This window comes from Pezoporus occidentalis, unplaced genomic scaffold (genome assembly GCF_034315485.1).
Source record: "Pezoporus occidentalis ecotype Australia unplaced genomic scaffold, CSIRO_AGI_Poc_V1 ctg13, whole genome shotgun sequence".
NCBI classification, from domain to species: domain Eukaryota; kingdom Metazoa; phylum Chordata; class Aves; order Psittaciformes; family Psittacidae; genus Pezoporus; species Pezoporus occidentalis.
Window position 1 is genome coordinate 9,227,958 of NW_026913103.1, and position 18,191 is coordinate 9,246,148.

The window sequence follows — 18,191 nt, forward strand, 5'->3', positions numbered from 1 at the left end:
CCAGCCACCTCAGGGCACCTCATTTCCACCTGCCTGCTGATTTCTACCAGGTGTGAGCTCCTGTCTTTGCACCGATGTACATGATGACACTCACCAAACCAGTAAGTAGCAACAAAACCAATGGCAAAGCCAACAATCTGCAGAGGAGAGCATGAGCATGAAGTTTTCTTATGCCCCCTACTCATTTGCCCTGCTCTCCAGAGCAGGTATGATCTAGCCCTGTAAGGCAGGCAGGAACTGTGTTCTAAATTTTGGTCTCACTGCCCTCTTGGCATAGCATCAGACTCTAAAAAAGCTCACAATCACTCTGCCTTTTGTCATCTGAATAATAACAACAAATGAAGTAGAAAACCCCAGCTCCTTGGAAAGTTTTGGCACTCAAGCAAGGAAGAATTGTGAAGTATTGATCCTCAATCAGAGGTGCACTTGGATGACCAGAACAGACGATCACACAGGCTGCTTCTGACATTCAAGTTCATGCTGAGTGCTTCTTCCCCAATGCAAATACAGTCAGGGAAAGTCATGGCGCTGCTCACACCAACGGGGGGAGGACAAAACTGGGGTCCGGATGATTATTCATTGCTCATTCAGGCAAATGTCTGCTTGATGGGGACATGTCGTTCAGCTCATCACAAATGCAAGGCACTGAGTGGTAACAGATGCATCTGTAGGCTAGGCATATAACCAGATTACCATGGTGTAATGAGTTATCGCTATGTCACCTGAGTCCAGACAACAGCGTGTGCCTGTGCTCCCCATGGCAAATGGAGCACTTTGCATTTGCAGAAGTACCTGTGTACATTTTATCTGGACCAGCCAAGCACACCAGCTCCCACAGGTCACACACTGACACTCACAATGTCAGAATCTCCTTTGGCAGCTGACACTTTCCTACAGCTGGTACCTCTCCTTCTATGAACATGCTTTCCTCTCTTGGTGAGCCTAGCGGTCCTGGGTGCCCCCTCAGGGTGCTCTGAAAACAAGCCATCAGCAGGATGACCCAGACTGACCCAGAAAATAGGCAAATAATATGAGATTTTCTACCATTATTATGAATTTCTGATATTCTCTTCAAGTAGTTGAATTATGTTCAAAAGTGCTATAAAAATGGCATTAGCACAGGATTGTGCTCAAAATGCTGGCTTTCTCTTGCATACTGACACCCTGGGTGGTCTAGTGTTTCTGAGCCAAACCTGAGTCCAATACAACCTCCCCTGGCCTAGGTTTCCTGCTCCAGGCATTTTCACGTGAAGTTCTTCACTGGGCTGCGTGCACCATCCTCTACAACTCAAATGACTGCATGGGTATTACGAGACTGGAATTATTGGCATGCGGCTCCTTATTGCCCCTTCCCGGGGCAGTAACGCCATCTCCAGCCATTTTGGACACGTACCAAACAATTCTCTCTGGAGCCTGGCAGGCTGGCTCAGTTCAGTGCACTTAGCAAGCACCCCTGTTATGAGCATGGCTGTTAACACTATGGAACTCACTCCTACAGCTGGCTCCCTGACTTTCAGTCATTGCCATGGTGGGTGGCACAAAGCCCTTTCTAGCTCCTATTTGGGTCCCAGGTGATGGCTTGCATCTTGGAGAAGCTGCACAGGAAGCCTCACATTTTACCAAGCTCCCTCTTTCTTTCCCTCCCACAGCATCCGGTTTCTTTTATTTTCATCCTATCTGTGTAATTGTGGGTTTACTTTCCGGTGCTGACTTTAGCTCAGTGGTGCTTGTTTTCCCTTATGATTGATATTTAGAACCGAGGAGATGCCAGCTCTTCCTTGGTACAAAACAGCCGAGTTTAATACATTGCATTCATTTGCTTTCAAAGTAGTTAGATTTGCTGTAGTTGCTTAAATCCTCTCTGTATGACCCTAACTGGGTCTTTAATAGGGTATTGCTGAAATGCTTTTATGAACTCAGTGTAGTTTCTTTCATTTATGCTTCCATATTTACAGAGTCGCTGCAGAAACAATCATCATCAGTGTTTTTTAGGGAAGCTGAAATCATTAAATTACCCCAAACCTATCTGTTACTCAGAACATTTAGTTTAGGTTGTGTTATCACAGATCTTGGTGAGCTTTTCACTGAATGCTGTAAACAATGGTGCAGAGAAAACATAATCCCTGTCCTTCTGTTCCAGTCTTTCTTGGTGGTAGAAACCCCCTTTTTAATAGTCTGGGCTATGCCTGGCAAGTCATGAGCACACTGCAAATAATATATAAACAAGCCATAAACATTAGGCTCCAATAACTTCCTTACTTTTTGGTGTGAATGCAATTTTGGGCAATTGCTGTGTTCCGTTGGGCTTTTCAGTGTTACTCATCTACAGCATTGTTTCATGAGAAACTGAAGGTCTTGCCTTCAATATAAATATTCGATGGTGTTTTTTCTAGATGGAGGCTAAGGCACCAATTTACTAAGCTTTTTTTTTTTAATGGAAACACATGTAAGGAAAGAATGGGACTTCTGTTATCCTTAAATATTAAAAAAAAATCAGTGCTTATTTAACTGCTAATATATAATTCCATTATCATTTTTTGAATAGCACATTACCAGTAATTGGTTTAAAATTTATAGCCACATCTATATCACATCCATTATCTAAGCAGATTCAAAGAGTGTAAAGACAAACAGAGCTAATTGAAAACAGCCAGTCTCATGAACCAGGTTTGCAAGAATTAACCTACTGGAAAACCTGGTTTGACTTTGTCAATTAACCTTCAATTGAACCATCTTTCCTGGGACCTCAGTGGCCCAGTGCTGCAGCACAAGAAGCATAATTTATAGTATTTTTTATGCCTGAGCACTTGCTCAAAACTGAATAAAATACAAATAAAAATGGACAAGACCTCAGTCATTCCATGTAATGAGTTAATATTTCTTACTGTAAAATGATGTAATGACCGATTACAATATTTCTCAAACATATTTAAGTTCAGATTGCTGCCTTATGGAGGGGAATGTATGGTGGGGGATTGAGACAAAATTAGAGGTTAGCGATCAAACCAAAAATCTAACGGAGGCTGGCAGTGACCAAGAGAGACAAGCAAATCGTTACTCCATTTTTGTTCCCAGAAACAAGCATCAGATGATATCTGGATTCCCCTCTGGAGATGTCATTACATGCAAATATTAGTCATGGCTCCCTCTGGAGCTTTCTCGGTCCATCAGACCCAGCATCTATGAGCTTTCTTCTCAGAATGTAACCTTAACTGCAAGATTTTAACCTAATTTTATAAAATTAGTTTTAAAATCTTTATAGGGAATTGTCCTCCCTTTCTAATTGAGGTTCCTTCAGATGACCCCACTGCTTCTTTGACTGCTAGAAGAGACACAGGGCCCTGGAGCTGGGTTTTCTGGTCTGCAGCACCAGGGATTCAACACTCCATGGGTACAGTAATAATAACATATGTCAGGCACCAAGAGCTCCTATGTGAATGCTGGATGACATGCTTTATTTTGAAGAGATTTTAAAAGAATATAAAAAATGCCTCTTCTTCTGCTGAAGTCCCCTGAAAGTTACCCTGACTTACAACTCATTACTCTAGAGTACTCTTAGCATTACACATTTCTGTCTGAAATATGCGTTGCCTTTATTTTTAACTTTAATGACATGTAAAGCTAGGTATTTTTAGTATAGAGACTCTACACTACATATTAGTAGAGCCGTACTGATATCAGAGGTTTTTTTCCTGACTCATTCTCCTTGATTCCAGGAAAATGCAATCCTTCCCTGAGCACATGGTTTTATTCCTGCCATTTGTTCTTCTGACTGATGAGATTGAGGAGCACCTACCTGAAATCAGCCTCTCTTGAAATTCCGTGTTAGAGATACTCCTTATCTCAAGTAAACTTCCCAGAGGAAAATGTCTTGGCAAAACTCTGGCAGTGGGGAAGTTTTGTCAAAAGGCCCAGCAAGACAGCAGCCATAGTCTCTTCTTACCCCAACAGCAGCTGGAGGAGCTCTAATTATGTATCATTAAATTATTTGATCTGATGTTTCCTCTCCTTTTGCTCTTTGCTTCAAAGAGTAGTTTCAAAAGGTTAAGAGAGAGAAAACAACAGACTAAAATCACACTTAGTTTTTTCATGAAACACAGCAGGCTCAGAATGGGATCCAGTTCAGGCTGCCAGTCACAACAGTAGTAACAGAGCTTACTCAGTGCAGAATGGTGCAAAGGGTAAAACTCATGTCTTAACTAACTGTGCCTCTGTGTTGCAGGTGGTTGAAAATTGCACAGCTAAGCACTTCCAAAGTGGGTTATTGTGCAAATAGGGTGCCTTCAAAAACTGAATCCAGATGTCTATATACGTCTTTAGATATTGATATCACTAATCAGTTTGCATCCATCACCATGAGGACATTTCCAGACACATGTGATCCAGAGATACCATAGCCAGTACAGCCTAGGTAGGATGCTGGCAGGAGAGAGTTTGGAAAATGTCCTAGTTTCCTCCCTTTTGTCTTTGTCTTGTGTTGTTTAGAGATTTGGGGATTTTTTGCTCCTTCCCTGAATAACCAATGTGAAACTACTTTTTCTACAAGGCATTTTACTTTGCAGTTCCCCAAAATTATCTGACCTTAATGAGCTGCAGTTGTGTCCCTGTTGTCCCAGGGATCTTCCATTTATCCGCCAGGAACTTCCCTCTGCTAAGGTTTGGAAAGCTCTGCAGCAAAAATGAGAGCAATCTGAGAAGATGGAGGCATCTTACATAGCTGGAAGTATCAGGGCAATATCACAGCTGGAAGTGTTACATACTTTTCACTAATCCTAGTGTGTAGAGCTGTTAAAGTACACCATGGAGAGTCAGAGGAAAGCAAATGCTCTGTGAGCCATCTGAAGTTCAGTTCAGGCATTGCCAACCCTTTGCTGCTCATGGGCCTCCCAATGGCAGCAGAGGGATTTATTGCCCAGCAATAAATCAGTTGACTGGAGAGGACCTGGCCACAGAGGCAGTACAAGTTATGTGGGGTCAGTTACACCCTAGAAGGAGAAAGCTCTGTAGGTCAGCAGCCACTGGTACTTTCCAGGGTGAGAGCTTTTTTAAAGGCTGTGACTTCCTGCCTATTGAAAAGAGACTTTGATACAGAAGCCCACAGCAAACAGTGGGCAAATGGCCTGGGAGGAAAAAAAAGTAATTTCAAAACCTACCTTTTAGTTTTCCATTTGAATGCTTTTATGGCGTTTTCCCAGTTTCCTGGTAAGGCACCAATAGGTAAGAGTGCTTCTCTCTGCAATAGTGTTTTGTAGATTAAGTTTAGAAGATCTCCAAAAATCCAGTTCACTCAAACAACCTCGAGGTCAGAGGCAGATACTGAAGCAGCACACCCAATCCACCAACCTGTTTTTATACCTCCACTGGCTTCACCCTTTCCTGGAGCCTCCTGTGGGTCCCAAAACAGTACTGAGCCTGCTGCTTCAGGCTATCTGTCTTGCTAGACTCCACTAGAGAGGCAAAGCTGTGGGAATGAGGACCAGCCTCCCACTGGGAGTTGCAGAGACATGACTCCTTCCTCTCTCCAGAGTCTGCTAGGTTAGATGGAGTGGAGCCATGGCTTAGAATTTTCCTGCAAGTTTCAGTACAGCAGTAGGATCCAGGCCATACTGTGACCACCGTAGTATTCAAGCACTGCACCTTTCCTCCCTCGTCTCCCCTACTCCATTATGCAAGCCAGGTAAGATCTTTCTCAACCTACGATGAAAGAAGAGCAAGATTTGGAGTGACACATTCCTGGAAGCTTTAGGAAAAACAATATCAGGTCCAAAATCCCCTCAGATGCAGGAAGCTGTCATTTCTGTTTATCAGGTGCTCTCTTGTCACAAGGAAGCTGTCCAGCTACAAATACATTCAAACACTATTCTTCTCTATCACAGACCTAAACGCAAACCACAATACTCAGACTCTTAAGATTTTGAGTCTAAAAAGAATTAAATGCTTGAAAATTAAGAACTGCTTCTATCTGTGAAAAATCTGTCCCAAGTATTTAAATGAAAGTTTAATAAACATTTAAAGAAAAATGTTACTTTTCCACGTTAAACAAAAGAAACAAAAAAAACAACCACAAAAACTGACTCCTTTCTGGCATGAAACAATGTCATACTTCTGTGTTAAGTACAATAACTAAAGATGCAGTTTTCATTGTATAAATAAAGAAGAACCCATTGAACTATATCAAACTGTATTGGATGGGTGTTGCTAAGAGAAGTCAGCCCTGTCTTTGAAGACAGCTGTATCTCAGAGGTAGAAGTCTATATATTAATCTTGTGTGCCAGCAAAGATGATTCTTTACCTTTTCTGACTTTGTGTTTTTCTCATATAACCTTAAGATACATCAGTTTTCATGTTGTAGCAAAAAATATCTTTATCAAATCTATGGTAAGAGACTTCTGCCAGGGAGATGGCACACCACTTGCTGATCTCCATCCCAGAGCTGCAGTTTAGTCTCTGTAAACCACGGCTATGGCACAGAGGGTCTGGGGCAAGTGATGTGGCATGAGGTAGAGGCTGTCGGTGCCTTGGCAGGTGGACGGGCAGCATGGTGCTGGCTGTGGGTCTACAATATGGCACACTGCGGTCCATCCAGACCCACTGCTCTGGCTGCGGGCATGTGGAGGTGGGGTCTGCACTGTCAGAGCAGTGGGTTTCAGTAGATCACATAGATCAGCAGTCCTTGGTGGGGAATGCAGAAGCAGCCACCTAATGCATGCTGGAAATTCATTAAAGCCCATTGAAAGTACCTGTGGCAATACCAGGAAAGGGAAGAAGGTTCATGCAAGTTCCTGTGGTACATATTGTCCATGACATCCAAAAGCCCAGTATCCTGTCCTGATGAACAGAGATCTGGGTGGTTTTGTGCCTGCCCATGCAGCACCCAGGCTGGCAGCAGGTAAAGCCAGCCAGCTAGACAAGATAGTGAGCAGTAGGACAGGCTGAGAAGGTTTCAGGCATTTGGCTGTTCCAACTGTCCTCTACTGAAATGTCCTCGGGACAATATAGGAATGGTGTTCATCTTCCTGACCAGCAGCAAGACACAGGACTCCTTGTCTCCTCCACAGGGGCATCTATTGCCACTGACTTGGTTGTGCAACCTTACTTCTTCTGCATCCTCCTGTCCTGCCTTCCCTGTTCCAGCACCACCACCAGCCTTGAGCCCCCATCTCCAGCCACAAGCACATGGAGCTGCAAATCTCCCTTTCTCATAGGTTCATAGAGCCAGGATGCTTCCCCAGCAGTTCCCCTCCCAGAACCTATCGCTCCTTTGAAGCCACCAGGAAACTGGCCAATTGCTAACCATCAGGCAGCAGATTTGCTGGGAATAGAGGCACCAGTAAGCCAGCATTTGCTGATTTGTGGCCTCAAAAGGAAAACCTTAGTGCTGCACATTCTCTACGCTCCATAGCATGGTTCCCCATCTCTGTCTCCATTCTTTTCCATCCTTTTGCTCTTTGCTCTGCCAGCTGCTTGCCTTTTACCAGGGGTCCTGTGTACAGGAACCATCACTGCCTTGTGGTTGGAGGAGGCTTGGCTCAGCATGCTGTTTCCTTAACCCCTTGCACTTGTAAATGGGAAGTAAATAATACCCATTGTAACTGTCTTCTTTGAATAACATGGAAAAAAATGGCTGCATTTGGTGCCTGCAGATTATCATATCTTTGGCAAAACTGAAAACACAGGACAGATAACACAGAGGTGCACCTGTAAAACTTGGTGATGCTTTCCTTTAGATCAACTTTGTGATTTTGTAGCCAGCTATAGAAGAGAGTTGGGGGAAAGGACAGAGCAGGGAAGGGTTGGGTGAGTTGTCATTCCAGTTCCTGTCCTTCCCGTGCTTCAAAAAATGAAATAATGATACAGTAAAATACAGAGTTCTTCTGAAGCTGGAGTCTCACTAGGAGATGTCATAGCTGTGATAGCCTGATGAGCTTGAAACGACTGAAGAGTGTCAATAGATAAAATCTATTGTGGGAAGATTTCTAATCCTCAGCACAGCAGGAAAACACTTTCTGAAATCCCAGCACATTCATCAGTGACAGCTCAGACCATAAATTCATGCAGTATAAAGATATATTCAGTGTTTTATTAAACGCATTTTTGTTTTTATGAATCCAGAGTAAATAAAAACAGCGCTAAACAAGATCTGAATGTGGAGTGTTGTAAAGAGAAATACACTTTAGAAACCTGAATTTTTGAATGTTTCTCTTTTCTAGAATTTTTCTGTGTAACATGGGATATTAGGAGTAGCTAAGTCCTCAGAAGTACATCAAACAGCTTCTTCTGCTTTCAAAGACACATGGCCAAGCTTTATATGTTAAAACAAAATGTGTCAAATGAATTAAGCTACCTCCTGCAACACAGTAATGGTCCTTGTCAATAGGGTGAAGGAGGAGATGCCACAACTTGATTCTATTCAAGTTTCTTGATGCCACTTCAATTATTTTTTCATAAAGAACCTAAGGAAAAAATGGTTACAACTGTTCAGGGATGGGTGCAAAACTGAGTGCTCACTGTGATCCAGAGAGCGTGTTGCCCAAAATTTAGTGTCAAAATGAATGGATGGGAATTTACTGTTCTGGCTGCAGCACCGCATGAATTTACTGAGGTGGTGGGAGGCAGACTGGATGCAAGAGACAAACAATCAATCACAAGCCCATTATAACTTGTTACAATAAAGGCAACCATATGAATGCACAGACCAAAGTTCAGCATGTGCGAGAGTCCTTCAGCTCTGCTTGGCACTTGTAAGACCCCATATGAAGTACTAGACCTAGTCTGAGGCTCTGTGCTTTGGGAGAGGCATGGGCCACTTGGAGAAATCATAGAATCCTAGAATGGTTTGGGTTGGAAGGGACCCTAAAGCTCATCCAGTTCCAACCTCCTGCCATGGGCAGGGACACCTTCCATTAGACCAGGTTGCTCAAAGCCCCATGCAACCTAGCCTTGAACACTGACAGGGATGGGGCTGCCACAGCTTCTCTGGACAACCATCCTCTCAGTAAAGAATGTCTTCTTAATATGTAATCTAAATCTGTCCTCTTTCAGCTTAAATCCAGGAGACACTGCCTATATCAATAAGCATAGCAAGACATCCAGAAACCATGCTTGTAATGAAAGATTTAGAACAAAGAAAGAGAGAAAATGTGGCACCAAACACAGTTCAAGTCCCAGGGAGACTCGCAAGAAGAGGCTATACATAAAAGCATCTTTAGGGACTGGCATGGGTAGAGGTGAACCAAAGTGGAAGCAAGAGAAGGAATCAACAGGCCCTGAAGGTCCCTGCAACATTCTCCTTGTAAGTTAGCACAGAAGTGGACCACAACAAAGGGCAGCACATCTACTTGTCCATAATTCTATTGGCCAAAAGACCAGACAAAATCCTGCACAGACCCCTTCTGTGAGAAGGCTGTCCCTGGTGTCTGGGACAAGGACATGAATTAAGGTTTAGATTAGATAGTAGGTTAGAGTAGGTTTAGATTAGATATTAGGAAGAAACTCTTTTCTATGAGGGTGGTGAGGCACTGACACAAGTTGCTCAGAGAAGAGGTGGCTGCTCCATCCCTGGCAGTGCTCAAGGCCAAGCCAGACAGAGCTTTGAGCAACCTGGTCTAATGGAAGGTGTCCCTGCCCATGTCAGGGGTGCTGGAACTAGATAGTCTTTAAGGTCCCTTCCTACCCAAACCATTCTATGATTCTATGAAAAAACAGCACTTTCCAAAAATCAGAGCAGAACTGTAGCTATTTATATCATCTACAATCTCAGTGCAGAAAAGTCTGTGTCATCTGTCTGGTACATAGGACTTACCAGTTGATTTTATTGAATTTAATAGCACAATACAGAGATACTAAGAAATGACTGGAAACCCATTACTCCTGCATCTATGTAAGTGAGGAGGAGAAATCAAATTTTTCTATTGAGAAGCAGATCTCTGTATGTATCACAAGTACACATAGTTTTCCTTTATATTACTGCTTCACTTTCAAAGCTACATCTGACAAAAAAGCTAGTCTCCTTGACAACAAAATGAAGCCTTTTACACAGAAGGATCGTGCTGTACTGCTCATTACAACTCCAAGACACTGTCAGTGGACAAAGGAAATTTACTCAAAATAGGAAAACTCTATGGCATTGCCCATGGCAAGAAGTTCCTTTACAGCCTTTCATGGGCAGTGATATGGATTAGAAACCAGGCGAATGCCAAGATAGTGAATTGATTTTTTTTTGAGGGTCAAATAAAGCATGGTGGTGCACTGATGCGTTTTTTTCTAACCTGATATCCTTACCTGTTCTTTGTTCTATTTCTAACTATGAGTGGCAAGTCATATAAATACATCAGCAAAGTTCTTTCATATTCATCTTATACCAGCAATCACCTGTGTGAGACAGAGGATCTTATGACACCGTGTAACTTGCTCTTGGCTTTTTTTAGGCAATTAACTCTTTTTCTTTTTTTTTTAGTTTGGTGTAAAGAACAAGTATAAACGTTGGCAACTGGAAATTCAGAAAATTAATGGGAGCTCTAATCTGAGTCCTCTCATTTCTCTCACCCAGTTTTGCTATGTGTTTATTACAATAATATTGATACGCAACAGTGGAAGTAGGATAAATTAATTAACACTGTAACAGTGGAAGTAGGGTAAATTAATTTAACACTTTTCTCATTTTTTAATTAGAAAAGCTCTGGAAAGGAATACTATCACTTATGAGCTTAATCACATTGAGCAAATTTAATAATGTGACAGAGTACTTAGACTTAAAAAACTGACTAGGTATTCAACTGTTTCCATGTTTTTCAGCTTTTTCCGAAAAGTCATTTTATCAGTGAAGCACAGAATGGAACAAAAAACCTTGTATTTTAGTAGGTTTGCTCTGAGAAGAAATAAGCTTTACGAGCCATAAGTGATCAGAGCTTATTTTCAATAGCACGCCAAATTCATTACAGTCATCAGAAATTTTGCCTAATTCTGAAAATCACATTTGTCATCATGAGTCAAGAAGTTTTAGAGGCAAACACTCCCAAGTAGCCGCACTTGTGCTGGCACAGGCAAGCAGAGCATTCAGCTTCTGTCTCTGAAGCAGAGGCACATTTTTAGAAGGATGCAGAAGCATCCTCATTTTCTCAACCCTGTGTTGTCAAAGGACTTGGGCCTTTCTTCTGTTGTGTCTAGTCATTCAGGGAATAAATGGACATGCAGAACAGAGAATTTGTTATTAAAACAAGTGTGTCATATATCCTTGTTGCATCAATTCAATTGGGACCTAACAAATTGTATGCTAGCTAGAGTCAGGATCACGGCAACTATTTTTCTTCAGTTACTGTGTTTGTGATCCAAGCATTGTTACTGAGACAGAAATTGGGACAATGAGATAGGAGAATTAGCTAATGGAACAATTTAATGTACTGGGAAATATGGTTTGTGCAGAAAACAGCATACTTGAGAAATTAATATCTGAAGTTTGCTAAAGGTTAACATCTTCTATGTCGGCTGGTTGTCTTCTTCTCCCAGGCCAAGAAGGTGATGAATACAAAGGGGATAAGAAACCATGTACGAGGTTTAGCTTCAAAAAAAAGTTCATCTTTCACATGAGCAAAAAAGCCTTCAAACCTTGCCCTCCATTTCCGCTCTGGTGAGCCTGGGACATGTTATTCATGATAATTAGTCAAACCCAGCAAACTAGCAATTAAACTTTACCTAATCTCAATCCCATCTCATAGTCAATGCTGGAAAGAACTAGCCTCTGACTCGCAGGTTTCCATGCCCACCACAGAGCCTGAAGCCAGGATGAAGCAGGGCAACCTAGTCAAATAGTCAGTATATACCCAAGAGGTCTGTTAAACACAAACTGGCAAATTGTTTCTCTGCCTCTGTTTCGGTTGCTGCTGCTTGCTGCCTTCCCCACGCCCAAGGTGTTGCTCACACTTCAGATGTGCTGTCAGCTTCTTGCCTATGCAGAGGTGTGTGTGCGCATGCAGGTGCTTTCTGACTAGCAAAGGATTCTTCAAGTGAAGAAGCACTGGCAATAGTACTTGAAAATGTTGGTAGTGACAGCTGGAAACTCATTTGCCTCAGATAACTGTGAAGTTGCCTTTAAATGTGTTTTGGAGACAGCAGGGCAAAACCTCATAATCCAAACTAGGGGAAGAAGTAGCATGATACAGGGGAGACAATGAAAGACTCTGGCATATGCAGATGAAGATCTAGAGAGGCAACATGCATCCAAAACACACAGTTCTGCCGTGCCCCATCCCTCATCTCTCCAGTGGGGAACAGTTTGGATGTACTCCTTCTTCTGGTTTGAAAAGCATAGTAAGCATAGCAAGGACCCCACAGCACTTCCATCCTTGCTGCATCCCGCTGTTTCTGCTGTCACATCTGCTCCTCTATCATCACCCTGAAACTGATACCAAACTGAATTCACTGCCACAATCACAACTGTTACCTTACCCTGAAAGCAGCATTCATCAAGAGTCAAGAAGTTTCAGAGACAAATGTTCCTGTGCAACAGCAGTCAGCCTGGCAGAGGGAAATGAACCACGATCTGTTTCCATGCTTTTAGATTAAAGCTCCTGTTAATGAGAATGCAGAAGCCTTGCTGTAATTTTCTCAACATTCTTTTGTTGCTAAAGGAGTTAACGCCTTTCTTCTGTCACTCTGCTCACTTGCTTTCCAGAGGAAAGAAGACAAGGGTAAAGCCCCTATGGGCTGGGGCTCTCTGAATAGAGGAGTTGGAGGGGTCATTGGCAGTAGCTTCCTGACACTGTGGCACACACACAGCTGCCTAGCCAGTTTCCCATACAGCTCTCTGCATTCACACCATCTAATTTGTAAGAAAAAATACAGAGTCAAAATGATCCTGAGGATTATTGCTCTTTCTCCCTGGTGCATCATGAACCAGAGTTTGGAAACCATCATCTAAAGGATGATAGGGCTGGTGTCCGCATATCTAAGCACAGCTTCTCTATGTATGCAACATGAGGACTTCAGAAAAAAGCCTGTTATTTTTCATTTCTCAGGACTTATACCTGAGATGTCAGGCATATGGGCCAGGGTGATGAGCCAGATAGCTAGGTGAGAAGCTGGGAGGTGAAAGACAGTGGGACCACGAGATGCACCAGAACATGGACGCACAGAGAATGAGAAACTGTCAGGAAGATCAAGAACCTTTCACTGACCCCTGTAGAGAGATGATACAAGAACATATTTGATGATGGAGACAGCTGAATGCTTCCCTGTGTTTTCCATCTGGAGTCCTTCTTTTCCACCACTTCACTCTGTTTCTCCCAGTAATTTGAAGTATGTGTTTCTACTCAGTATTATTTCTAGCACTTTTCTTATCTGCCATTTTCTCTGTCCTACATGGTGTGGCTTTCCTTTGTTTCAGCAGCTCTCTTCATTTTTCTCCCCAGCTTTGTTCCATGTCTGTTTGTGCATTCATTTATCCTGTTGGCTGGCCATTATGCAAAATATTGTGGGAACGGGATGTTCCTTTAATACATAATTAAGGATGGATTGTGAACAGCTGATCTTCTGGCATTTTCAGCAGTAAAAAAAGGCAAAAACAGCTCTTCTGCTGCATGTCTATTTTAGTTGAAAACTGCACTGGACAGAAGCCAGGTGATGCAGTGATCCCAAGGATCCCCCAAAACCTTCATTACTCTTAGGCTAGCATGAGGAGCATTCTCAAAGTCAGCTTCACACACTGGTGTTTCTATGGTCCCCTCAAAATTAAGACATGCAAATGAGAGGGATGAGTGAGGACAGAAATCAGTTTGCTTTGGTAAGAAGTCTTTCAGTAAGAAAGGACACAGATTGGTGAATCTATTGCAGAGATGTGACTTCTGGTGGGGTTTTAGCTCCTTCTCCAACCAAACCCATACCCTCCAGAAGTACCTCTGTTGTGGAGAGGGGAAACTGCACAGAAAATTGCTATGAGCATGACTGAGAAAGATGTGTGGATGGTGGTGACCAACCAGCTGAGCATGAGCTCTCAGGACTAAGCAAAAAGAAATGTTCAACCTTTGGATCCACAAATGGAAGAGAAGGATGAAAAAATGGACCAGGCCCACAAAGAAGTATGAGCATTAGCAGTTCAGAAAACATTGAGATACTCTGAGTTCTCAGGTTATTAAATAGATAATAAGCACTAACTTCATCACGAGCTTATCTTATCTACCCAGAGAAGGGACACTCAAAATAAACAGCCATTTTTAGCCTAATTACAGTCAGATAAAAGACAAAGATGTACAACTTTACTGCAAAGAGGATCTAAGCACTGTAACATGTTACTAGCAGTGATGGCAGCTGCGCCAGGGTCAGAATCTTTAAAGAAGAAACTAAGTGCTTTTCTTAGTGCTGCAGAATACCTCAAATGATTCACTAGGATTGTCCTGCAGCTTATGCTGAGCAGCATGACAGGCCTGATGATCACAGTGATTCTTTTAGGCCTTGTACCCTACCACACGTGCTTAATAGAAGTGCTTACTAAGGCTGCCTAGCATGGATCCACGTATGGTGGATATGCCCTTCCAATGTACACAAGATGTGTGTGCTTTTCAGTGGGTGGGATCTGAATCAGAAACAATCTGCCTCAAACTTCACAGGGCTGAAGAGCAGTCTGAAAGCCCACGCAGGCGTGAGCATGGAAAACATGGGAAAAACCAGGAGGCACAAGGGCCATGGACCAAAACACACTGCTCAGATGCTTCCTCAAGTGGAGCAGTGAGGGCTGCTCTGAGCACTGTGCTTAGCACTGTAGCTGTCCCAGCATCTTGGATCCTTACAGATTGAAGCCACGCCATAGGTCATCACCACTGCTTTGCACAAACGTCATGTGAGCCCAGCTGAACAGATGTCAAAAAGCAATCAGTAAAGGCTGAGAAGTAAATCAGGCTTTATTCTTCACCAGAGCGTTTGCACTCTTTGCTCTCTTTCCCCTGATTTGTTAAACATTTCATACACTACATATTAAACAGGGATATTAGGAACCAGAGATGCGTCCGTCTATCTTTATAGAAAATGTACTAATTATGAGGGACACAAGCAATTGTCATCATCCACTCTAAACCTGGAAATACACCCATGGTGAAAATGTCAGAGTAGGATAATTTTATGCTGCATAATGTATTTGACCTACCCCTTTCACTCAGATGCTCTTGAAACTATTCAGCTGATTCTAAGTAAATCTTACAATGAGCACTAAATACCCAATGTTATTGATTTATGGTTTTATTGCCCTATATATGATTATAACTCTAGAACACTGTTCAATAGGTCAAGCACTCTCTTTGCTTAATTAATATTTGCTACAGCCAGTAACCTGAAGGCATCTTGCTGAAAAAGCAAAAAGGAATAGAAATATGTAGCCTCTCAGCTTCGTGGAGCTAAGACGGTATTTACGCTTCCTTTACATCTTGCTTTAATCTTCCTTCCTGAGACACATACAGTGAGTGTTTTACTTTGTGTTGGTTGGAGACATGCGCAGAATTTCAATGTTACCAAAAATTCTCTGCTTCTGTGTCACCTACAAAAAAATGGATGCTTAATCATAAATACATGCACAGCACATGGTGTCATCCCCTCAGCGCAGTCCTTCATCCTTCACCTTCAGGTAGCTTGTGATGCCAGCTGGTCATACCATGTCTAGCCACTTGCATGCTTCCAAAACTGCAGCATCAGGCTTTAGTTTCAAGGAGGAAGGAGTAAGAGATTTTGCCCTATAGCAAACACACACCTGGGCTTCCTTTAACTTAGTTCTCGCAAACATTGTGGCTTCAACCCTGCAGCCAACTGACAACAGTGCTGTGCTTCACTGCCTGGAGGCCCCAGCACCATAAGCAGTGGCCCCACTCCTGATTCATAGCATCTCTGGCAGGTTTCAGTAGTTGTCAGTGTCTGTAACATCACCTAATGCATTGCAAGACATCTCACCGACACAGCAATACCTGCCCCTTTGGGCAGGTTGTAGCAAGTGGATTATGCACAGACACCTCTTTTGGTGTGCTGGAGGATTTATTAGCATCCTGCTGTGGTCCTGCCCCACCAGCCTGGCTGCTCCTGTGCCAATAAACTTCTCTGTGCTCATGCAGGTGGGGCATGTCACAGCTGAAGCATGCCAACCTCCTTAAGGTGGTGAGGCACTGGAATAGGTTGCCCAGGGAGGTTGTGAATGCTCCATCCCTGGCAGTGCTCAAGACCAGGTTGGACGAGGCCTTGGATGATATGGTTTAGTGTGAGGTGTCTCTGCCTATGGCAGGGGGTTGGAACTTGATCTTAGGGTCCTTTCCAACCCTAACTATTCTATGATTCTATGATTCTGATTCTATTATGCCAAACAGTAACCTGCTGCCTGCCTCTCTTGGCGGTGGCAAGAATCTTCACATGGTAGCCCCTGAACAGGAAGATTAATTGTGAACTTCAAGGGTTTTGATCTTCCAGGAGATTCTCAAACACAATTTTTACATTTCTTTGTTCTTCAAGGCTGCGGTGTTTTGGCATATGTTCAGTTTCTCCATCAGTGGAAGCTTTAATAGCATCTTTGTTACACCATGCAGCAGAACATACCTTGTCTGCTTCCTTTTATTTATTTTCATGGACAAAATCATAGTGTTCTCTATCTCTCAGGCACTATTCCTGGCAAACTTTAACCCTTCTTCCACCACATTTCCAGACACCAAGGAAATCCCACTGCTTTTTTCTTTTTTCCATTTATTCTTGCTTAGCTGCCCCATGAATGAATGCTCTGTGGTTGTCCCTTAGGGGAATATTTGTTTTCTCACTTTTTTCCAGGAAGGAGTTGGGAACTGAATAGCGTGAGAAGAAGGGGAAAGATGGAAACGTTCCTTTTTACAGGCAGGGAGGTCACTGTGACATTGTGAGATTTGCCTGTTGTTTTACACCCTCCTTGGACAGATATTTCTTGCAGATCCATAAATCTTCACCAGCTGATGTCTCTTCCTGCACTCTGCCGGGGTGGTTTCAAGCAGATACTACGGATGGCATCCTCATAAAAAAAAAGATATTGGTGAGTTTAAACAACAGGCATCTTACTGGGGATGGTAAATCCTATTGCAGTTTCTGCTAGTCCCTCTAACCCAGGCTGCTGTGCCTGTTCCCTCTGGCTGACCACAGTGCTGTAGCTAGAGCTGTATTTCTCCCCTTTCCTGCCTATACTAACTTCATATCCCACTGCCCTTCCTTTCCCTGTCCCAGGATTGTCCTGTCTCTACTCAGATCTCTAAGCATCTTGGGTTTTCTTTTTATTACTCTCCTAAAATACCCAATCCTCTCAATTTTCCACTCTCTCAAGCTGTGAATCTTCTTTTTTTCCTCACCTTTTCCTGAGTCATTTCTTCATTCATGTAGGATCATCTCCTTTCTTCTCCTTGCCCTTTTTCAGCTCAGTTCTGGTAGCCTCAGTAGTAAACCTCACACTGGTCCTCTCTAGTCATCCTGCATCCTTTCATCCTACTCAGGTGGCATCTCTGCATTTTGAAGGTATGGCCCTCCACAGCTTGATTTACAATAGCTCCTAGTCTTTAGTCAGTCAAGTCTTTTCTATGACTGCTCAGTGCTACTTCGGAAGAGGTCTCTTTATATCAACTTCAACTTTAGTCTGACAAATTTCTTAAAAGGATTTCCTTTAAGCAAACATTTAGAGCTTTTTATTATATCATGTCTGCTCCTGGATCATTGCTGAGACAATTTACCTCCAGACCTCCAGTGAAGTTGCTGGACTTCAGGAAATTGCATTTCTCAGCAGGTCACCAGGCTTTCTTTCCCTTCATAGTTATACTGAATTGATGTTGTTCATTATATTAATCCAAAAAAGAACATTAATAAAACCCCCTAGAGTAATTCCTCTGAAACAAGATCCTTCATGCCATGAGAGCATTATTGTGACCCCAGTATCTCTCTCTGGTCTGCTACAAAATTCACACATTACAAAGATCCTCTAATGAACATAAATAATTTCATTTTTTCTTAATTTCATACCAAGCACTTATTTCTTCTGCAGTTCTTGTTCTTCTCTGTTTCTGTGAGTGACTGTGAGCCCTCATCTACCACTAACTGCAATAGGCATGTTGTGAAAATACATCAGCATGTCCCTAATAAGGCTGGAAGAAGGAGGTGTTAGTTATCCCTGTACTTTCTAACAAGGCCAGAACTCTAGCTACAAAACCAATATCGTGTCA

General features: G+C 42.7%; 1 long non-coding RNA gene across 1 annotated transcript in view; it reads left to right on the forward strand.

Moving 5' to 3' along the window:
* LOC134158438 (uncharacterized) overlaps positions 1 to 17,157 on the forward strand; it is a 411,508-nt gene extending 394,351 nt beyond the window's left edge. The window contains exon 3 of the long non-coding RNA XR_009962765.1: positions 16,909 to 17,157. This is a non-coding gene — a long non-coding RNA (uncharacterized LOC134158438). The remainder of the gene's footprint in view (positions 1 to 16,908) is intronic.
* Positions 17,158 to 18,191: the final 1,034 nt, after the last annotated feature.